Source organism: Panulirus ornatus, chromosome 11, assembly GCF_036320965.1.
Source record: "Panulirus ornatus isolate Po-2019 chromosome 11, ASM3632096v1, whole genome shotgun sequence".
Taxonomy (NCBI): domain Eukaryota; kingdom Metazoa; phylum Arthropoda; class Malacostraca; order Decapoda; family Palinuridae; genus Panulirus; species Panulirus ornatus.
This window is the reverse complement of record NC_092234.1, coordinates 25635742-25645190: the sequence shown is the minus strand read 5'-3', so window position 1 is coordinate 25645190 and position 9449 is coordinate 25635742. Positions and strand designations below refer to the sequence as shown.

The 9449-nt window shown below is 39.9% G+C and overlaps 3 non-coding genes across 3 annotated transcripts; all 3 read left to right on the top strand.

Annotated features, from left to right (window-relative positions):
* Positions 1-72, top strand: TRNAG-UCC (transfer RNA glycine (anticodon UCC)). The gene has a single exon. It is a non-coding gene; the product is annotated as a tRNA-Gly (tRNA).
* A 4418-nt stretch (positions 73-4490) lies between these two features.
* On the top strand, positions 4491-4562 carry TRNAR-UCU (transfer RNA arginine (anticodon UCU)). The gene has a single exon. It is a non-coding gene; the product is annotated as a tRNA-Arg (tRNA).
* A 4594-nt stretch (positions 4563-9156) lies between these two features.
* TRNAG-UCC (transfer RNA glycine (anticodon UCC)) lies at positions 9157-9228 on the top strand. The gene has a single exon. It is a non-coding gene; the product is annotated as a tRNA-Gly (tRNA).
* The last annotated feature ends 221 nt before the right edge of the window (positions 9229-9449 follow it).

The window sequence follows — 9449 nt, the reverse complement described above, 5'->3', positions numbered from 1 at the left end:
GCGATGGTGGTATAGTGGTGAGCATAGCTGCCTTCCAAGCAGTTGACCCGGGTTCGATTCCCGGCCATCGCAATATTCTTTAAGACGTTACTAGCATAATACAGTGACAAATAGCTATAGCTAGAATACAGTGCCAACAGAATACGCACTTAACTTCATATAACACATATGATATACCTTCAGCTGGTCGTTGCCCTACTGTGTGGATCTCATCTGCCAGTCATGGGCTCAGGCAACTAACACTTTCCTCTGTGGACCAAAGTTATTCAAAGATTATAATAATTTATTGTTAATTTATCCTTGTAATCAGACAGAAACGTACACTTGTCATCTTTAACTTAGGAATACCTTAGAGGGAGTATGGCGAGGAAACAATGCTCAAGTCTGCCAAGTTCTTTGTGCAAGAGGAATATGACACAAGGGACGGGGTAAGTCCAGGCCAATCATAGATCTCAGTCATCCGCGGATGCTACAAGTCACCTCACATACTTCTCATCCATAATAGTCAGTTTTCATAGCTTGAAGAGATGCCTATGTTTATGTTGCTAGGCATCAGATGTTTGCAAAGGTCTTTCGTTATTCCCTTTGAAGCAAAAGCCATCTATGAGCTTTTGGGCTCCTTCTGCTATAGAAATTTGTTTAGGGTCAAAATGCCATGATATATTTACTATATGCGGCTTTCCCCATATATCATAGAGAATGCATTTTTGTGTGAAGACGACCAGATCTTTTTTACCGTGATCTAGATAATCTTGTCATAATGTTTTTCAAGAATTGTAGTTTCCCCGTTTATTTACGCCCCTTAGCAGTTATGTGCACCTCGGCAGTTATAGCCATTTAGACCAGTGTTCAACATTACCTGGGCGATATGTTGCGTTCCTTGGTCTAAACATTACATATCGAGAAATTGGTTCAGCCAAACTTCTCGTAGGAAGCAATTTTCTGGATAAAGTTATAATACACATTATGCCAACATTTCATAGGCTGTAAAATACCATTAATCTCACCCAGGTAGCTGTATTTTCCCTAAGTCTCAACGATATGTAAGATTCTGGCTCCCATTACACATAATACAATCGCTACACTTCATACATAACTTTTAACAACATATGATTCACACTTAATGTTCTTAACTCTAACGTTTCACACTGTCTTAACTATGAAGGAAGCCTCTCTCTCTCTCTCTCTCTCTCTCTCTCTCTCTCTCTCTCTCTCTCTCTCTCTCTCTCTCTCTCTCTCTCTCTCTCTCTCTCTCTCTCTCTCTCTCTCTCTCTCTCAGTGAGAAAGGATGAAAGGTAGGAAACTGGCGTGACCATAGCACAGTTAGGTTGCAGTTCTTATGTTCAAACTTCCCACCAAATTCGCAACGCAGAAATGAACCTCTTCCTTAATAAGTTATTTACCCTTTTCTGTCGCAACATTAAATGTCATTCATATCACAATACAAATCAAACAACTTCTAACACCTTGTTGTGATGGCCGGGAATCGAATCTGGGTCAACTGCTTGGAAGGCAGCTATGGTCACCATTATACGACTATCGCTTGACGGTGTTTGATACAGTACCCTTACGATATTCTGCTTGGATGGTCCAGAACATCGAACTTTTCCACACGGATGCCTGAAAGTGTCTGTGTCCTCCACAGGCAATCCTGTTCTTCTTCTTCCTCATCCTCACCATGTATCCATACCCTATCAGCAAATATTCTTTAACTCTCTTGGGCAAACTTCTAAGACCTTACTTCTCACTTGCTATATAATTTCTCATTTCATCAGCCCTCCTTACAAAACATATTGCCACAAAATTTCATTTCCAACACATATACTCTCTACTTTACTTTATTAACTAGGGCCAATATCTACCATTCATACAACACTGTCGGTACTACTTTGCCATCATACATTCAAAACGTTGCTCAAACAGACAATGACCTCACTTTCCACACACATTCCTCAACATGCCAGAGGACCTTATTCCCTTCTCACAGTCTCAGGGTCGTTTCAGCCTTCATAGTATTATTTTTTGCCATATCCTCTCCCAGGTATCTAAAACCTCCTACTTCCTCTAGGTTCTCTTCATTGAAACTGACAGTCCAACCAGCTTAGGCCTCTCCATTGCTGACCATAAAAACCCTTGCTTTTATTCAAATTCACTCTCACCTTTCTTTTTGTCATCACTCTTTACAACGTTGACACCAGCTACTGCAGTTATAGCTCGGTAGACACCGGCTCGACTCCTATCCTCTTACTCCCACATATCCACCTAACTATTGAAAAAGAATATTTTTGCTTCAGGAAGTTTACTTCCAAAAATATATTCGTAATACCTTCCAAAAAACTTTTCTATTATTCCGATCATGTTTTTTTTTCACTGCTATAACCACCATATACAAACCTCTCTGTTTATCCAAGTGTTTCTTACACATACTTTTCAGTTCAAACGTCTGATACACACATCTTATACCACTCCTTAAACCTGATATTTCCTTCCTAGTTCAAGGCTTTGTGTATGCCAACACCCTCTTAATCACCACTTTCCCATATAACGTGTCAAGTACACCGAAAAAACATATACCTCTATAATTTGAACAATTTCCTTTGTTCACCTATCTTTATACTAGGACACTATAACGTCAGTCTTGCAATTCTCAGGCACCTGACACTAAGCTATGGGTACGAAACTTTTAACTAAAAAATCAGTTGAACAATTATTTCTCATAGAAATATCAACTAAAGTGTCATCTGCTGTGGCTGAACTTCCACACTTTATATGCCTGGAGAGAGAGAGAGAGAGAGAGAGAGAGAGAGAGAGAGAGAGAGAGAGAGAGAGAGAGAGAGAGAGAGAGAGAGAGAGAGAGAGAGAGAGAGAGAGAGAGAGAGAGAGAGAGAGAGAGAGAGAGAGAGAGAGAGAGAGAGACATTATGCCAAATGGTAGAGCTAGGGCGTAACGGTCACTACACAAAAATCTAGGTTGACGAATGAAGAGCCTTATGAGTTACATTCCAAGTGAGAGGAGCGAGATGGACAACTTCTATTTTGTTGGGAGAAAACCAGCTGTCGAGTTGTGGGTGACCCATAATGAAAGATAATTTCTAGGGTTAACGAATGACACGGGACAGCCACTTAAATATGACTCATTGGGTAATCATTTCTACATCTCTCGAAACCTATGTATTAAGAATCACTGATATATCTACTTGGTCGATTACTACAGACTGCTTGCTACCTACCAAAACTTCAAGAGAGAGAGAGAGAGGAAGAGATTGTGTGTGTGTTTATGTGTATGTGTTTGGAGATGAATTTTCTTGATCGATTTTAGACATTGTCTTTTCTCTCCTTTTTGACTTCATTTATACATACTTAGTTCTCTTATAACCTATGATCACCATCTGAGAGCCAAATATTTACCTCTCATATATGAACTATGAGGTCAGACGCATATTGCCCTTTTCACAACGAATCGTCTGAGCTTCATAACGAATATGCAATAGTACTCTACTGTACAACATGAAATTATACATGTTGAACTCAAAGAGATCACAAAAACATATAGACACATTAAGACATATATTTTTCATACATACATACGCATATGTATCCACACAAATAAACATGTACACACGTGCCTGAGACGTATGCTCACATCTTCAATGATAGAGGAGCCACACAAGTGTAGAATTCCCTTCCCATATAATGAACTAGGTAAATGTGTAATCAGCAGAGAAGAACACTGGATGTTACCACGGAAAGTTCCACTGGTAGTGTTAGAAGATTTCAAACCCCTACTCCGCCGCTGGCAGGAGGCTGGCACAGGGAGGAGATCGGCCAGCTTTGACTGGAGAATCATACTGCCTCCTCTCTATCTTGTGTTCTCATCCTTTGTTGGTTAAGTTTTTAAATAGATATACAATGTTTAGAAATAGGACTTAATTGCAAACCTAAGAAAACTTCCGACTGATAAACGCAAAGACAGAAACAGGGAATAAACACTCACTCTACTCACAATGGAAGAAAGGAAAATATCGGGAGATATCTTAATTACATTCTTGATTCTATGTGGCCAATATGACGTCACCATGGAACAGTTCTTTCATGACAAAAGAGAAAATGATAAACAATGTTTGTTGAGTCCGGGATGAAGAGGTGGTTCCTGGAGAACACAGATGCGTTGAAGGATCCAATTATCCTTGATAACCACACTGTCTGTAAAGTCAGGGCCGCTGGCATTGTCAATGAGACAGAGAAAGGTTCAAGTATCCGTATGACTGTAGTGCATACACTGTCTGTGAAGTCATCGACACTAGGTACATTTGATGGGGACACTAACACGTTCAGGGCTATATAGTCCAGGTTGGGTACACTGTGTGTGAAGTTAGGACCTCTGGAATTGTCTATGAAGTACACACAAAGTTTCAGGTATCCGCGTGGCCAAGGTAGGTATAATGACTACCAGGTAGACCCACGTAAAGCAAATGTTGCAAACATTTTCAAGCGATGGTGGTATATTGGTGAGCATAGCTGCCTTCTTAGCAGTTGACCCGGGTTCGATTCCCGGCCATTGCAATATTCTTAAAGAAGACAGTCATATAATACAGTGAAAAATACCTATGTCTATATATAGTGTCAATAAAACACGCAGTTATCCTCATATAATACATATGATATACTTTCATCTGATCGTTGCCCTACTGTGTGGACCACATCTGCAAGTCATGGTATCAAGCAATTGACACTTTCCACTGTGAACCAAAGTAATTCAAAGATTATAATACTCTGCTGTTACTCCTTTTTATTAGACGGAAACGAACAGTTATCACCTTTAACTCAGTAATACGGAAGACGGAGGTATGGCTAAGAAACAATACTTAAGTCTACCAGGTTTTTGTGCAAGTGGTATACGACCCAATGAAGGGAGGAAAGCCCAGGCCAATCATGGATCTCAGTCTTCACTAATGCTACAAGTCACCACACATACTTCTTATCATTAATAGACAGTTTTCATAGCTTGCAAGAGATGTCAATGTTTATGTTGCTATTAATCAGATATTTGTAAAGGTGTTTCGTTATTCCCTTTAAAGCAAAAACCATCTATGATCTTTTGAGTTCCTTTTGGAGGTGTCTTCTGCTATGCAGCTTTATCAATGGTCATCATATCAATGAAGGTTCTTGTTCATAATATATATACTAAATACAGATTTCCCAGCATGTCATAGATAATGCAATTTTGGGAAAAGTCGACCAGATCTTATTTCCCGTGATCTAAATCATACTGTCATAAACTTTTTGAAGCAATCTAGTTTCCCCGTTTATCTACGATCCGTTGCAATTATTTCCACCTCGGCAGTTATAGCCATTAGAGCCAGTGTTCAACTCTACTTGGGCGATAATGTGCGTTCCCTGTATTAAATATAAAGCCAAACTTCTCGTAGGAAGCAGATATCTTGATAACGTTAGAATACACATTATACCAGCATTTCATTGGCTGTAAAATATCACTATTCTGACATAGGCAGCTGTCTTTTCCGTCCCTTTTCAACATGTGACCTTCTGGCTTCCATTTCACAGAATAAAATCGCTCCACTTCATATATAACGTTAAAAAACATATAATTCACGGTAAATGTTCTTGTTAACTCTGATGTTTCCTATGGTGAGCGCTACGCGCTGATAATCTTTCATGGCAAGATATAGTCTTAATTATGAAAGAGCTCTCTCTCTCTCTCTCTCTCTCTCTCTCTCTCTCTCTCTCTCTCTCTCTCTCTCTCTCTCTCTCTCTCTCTCTCTCTCTCTCTATGAGCGAGAGAGCATGACAGGCAGGAAACTGGCGTGATCACAACACAGTTAGGCTGGAGTTCCTATGTTCAAACTTCCCACCAAATTTGCAACGCAGTAATGATTCTCTTCCTAAATAAGTTAATTATCCTTTCCTGTCTTAATATCAAAAATCCTTCATATCATAATACGCATCAAACAATTTCTAAGACATTATTACGAAGGCGAGGAATCGAACCCGGGTCAACTTCTTGGAAGGCAGCTATGCTCACCACTTATACCACCATCGCTTGACAGCGTTTGATACAGTTCCTTTACGATAACCTGCTTGAGTGATCTAACTATGCCACACTGATGCCTGAAAGTGTCCGTGTCCTCCACAGACTATCCTCTTAGTCCTCCTCTCCTCACTCCTCACCATATGTCCATAACCTATCAGCATAATCTTCAACTCTCTTGGGCAAACTTCTAATACTTTACATCTCACTTACCATATAATTTTTCATCTGATCAACCCTTCTCAAACATTTCATTTCCAACACATCTACTTTCTTCGTTACCATAGTATCTAAGGCCAATATCTTGCATTCATACAACAATGTCGGAACTACTATGCCATCAAATATACACGACATTGCTCAAACAGACAATGACCTCAATTTCCACAATCATTTTCAACATTCCAAAGGACCTTAGCCCCTTCGCAAAATCTTAGGATCGTTTCATCCTCAATACCATTATTTTCTGCCGTATCCTCTCCCACGTATTTAAAATATCCTACCTTTTCCAGGTTCTCTTCATTGAAAATTACACTGCGACCGTCTTGGACCTCACCATTCCTAACCATATGACCTTGTTTTTATTCAAATTCACCCTAAGCTCTCTACTTGTAATCACTCTCCAAAACGTTGACACCTGCCACTGCAGTTCCACACTCAAATCTGTTCCATCCTTTCATTCACAAAATGACCCATCCATCCGGCCTCCCTCCCTCAGTACACTGCATACGAATCTCTGTCTAAGACCCTTCCGCTTATTTCCCTTACCACAATGTCCATAAAATGATAAATAGAAATTGTGACATCGACCATCACTGCCATTGCCAAAATTCAACTGCAACAACTCGTACTCCTCTCCTCCTACTCCCACATGTCCAGTTACCTTTTGAAAAAGAAAATAATATTTGCTTCTGGCAGTTTACTTCCCCAACATACGTTAACAATACCGTCCAGATCATAGCATTTTTTCCAAAACGATAACTATCATATGCAAGTCTTTATCATTCTCAAAGTGTTTCTCACATATACATTACAGTTCAAACGTCTGATCCACACAACTTCTACAACCCCTTAAACCTCATTTCTTATTCTCAGTCCGACGCTCTGTCTATGCCAGTAACCTCATAATCTCCACTTTCCCATACAACGTGTCAAGTACACCCAAGAAACATATACCAATTTTATTTGAATATTTGCATTTGTTCACCTTCCTTTATACAAGAGCACCATAACGTCAGTCTTGCGATCTTCAGGCGCCTGACCCAGAACTATAGTCACATCAAAAGCATATCTCTTAAGAATATCAACTAAGATGTCATCTGCTCTGGCTGCACTGGCGCACTTTATATTTAGAGAGAGAGAGAGAGAGAGAGAGAGAGAGAGAGCGAGAGAGAGAGAGAGAGAGAGAGAGAGAGAGAGAGAGAGAGAGAGAGAGAGAGAGAGAGAGAGAGAGAGAGAGAGAGAGAGAGAGAGAGAGAGAGAGAGAGAGAGAGACTCCATTATTTACGAGCACTGATGATAAAATTTTCCCAAGTGGTGGGGCTAGGGCGTCAAGCTCACTGCTCAAAAATCTAGGTTTACGAATGGAGAGCATTACGAGTTGCATACCAGATGAGAGGAGTGAAATGGATATATCTATTTTGTTGGATGATAACTAGCTATCGAGGTGTGGGTGACCCATAATCAAAGATAATTTCTAGGTTTAAGGAATGACACTTGACAGCCACTTAGATATGTCTCATTGCGCAGTTTTTACTATCCCTCCCAATACCCAGGTGGGATGTAACAGTTTTATATCTACCTGCTACCTATATACCTAAGTACTAATTTCAAGAGAGAGAGAGAGAGAGAGAGAGAGAGAGAGAGAGAGAGAGAGAGAGAGAGAGAGAGAGAGAGAGAGAGAGAGAGAGAGAGAGAGAGAGAGAGTTTATGTGTGTGTTTGTGTGTGTGTTTGTAGATGTGTTTTTCTTTGCTGTAAGTTAGACTTTCTCATATTTCTACTTTTCAGTTTCATTATACATCCTCAGTTCTCTGGTAGTCAATAATTACTATATGACTGCCATATTTTTTCCTCTCATATATTGATTATGAGATCTGTCTCATATTACCTTTTTCTCTACTAATTATGTGAGCTTTATAACAAATATGCAGAAGTATTGTACTGTATTGCACAAAGATTATAGATGATATACTAAAAAGATCATAAAAACACAGAAACATAAAGAGACACATATTTGACACACATATGTAAATCAACACAAAAACACTTGTACACACGTTCCTTAAACGTGGGTTTACGTGTTCATTGATAATGGAGCCCAACAAATGTAAAATTCCCTGCTTGTATAATGAAATAGGTAAATGTGTAATCACCATAGAACAGTGGAAGTCACCACGGGAAGTTCCACAGGTAGTGTCACCCAATTTTAAGCCCCTACTCTGCCACCGGCAGGAGGCTGGTGCCGGGAAGTGGAAGTCAGTGATCGGCAGGGTTTGTTTGTTAAATTTAGAAATAGATATATTTTGATTGAAAATAGGCTTTAATTGCAAGTCTAAAAGACTTCGGACTAATGAATGCACAGAGATTGAAACAATGAGAAAAGAACTCAATCTACTCACACTGGAAGAAAGAAAAATATCGGGAGTGATGTTATTTACATTTTTTGTTCTTGGTGGCCAAGATGACGTTACCATAGACCAGTTCTCTCACGACAAAAGAGAAAATAGTAAACACTGTTTGTGGAGTCCGGGATGCAGAGGTGGTTTCTGGAGAACACAGATAAGTTGAAGGATCCAATTATCCTTGACGTTTACACTGTCTGTAAAGTCAGGGACGCTGATGTTGTCAGTGAAACACAGAATTGTTCAAGTGTCCTTATGACCATAGTGGATACACCGTCTATGAAGCGAGAGACACTGAGCACATCAGATGGGGACACTGAGAAGGTGCAGGGCTTCATAGTCCATGGTGGGTACACCGTATGTGAAGTTAGGACCGCTGGGATTGTCGATGAAGTACACACAAAGTTTCAGGTATCCGCGTGACCAAGGTAGGTATAATGACTACCTGGCAGACACACGTAAAGCAAATGTTGCAAACACTTTCAAGCGATGGTGGTATAGTGGTGAGCATAGCTGCCTTCCAAGCAGTTGACCCGGGTTCGATTCCCGGCCATCGCAGTATTCTTTGAGACGTTGGCCATATAATACAGTGACAAATAGCTATAGCTAGTTTACAGTGTTAATAGAACACGAAGTTAACTTCATATAGCATATATGATATATCTTCAGCTGGTCGTTGCCATACTGTTCGGACCACATCTATAAGTCATGGGCTCAGACAACTAACACTTTCCACTGCGGTCCAAAGTTATTCAAAGATTATAGTACTTTATTGTTAA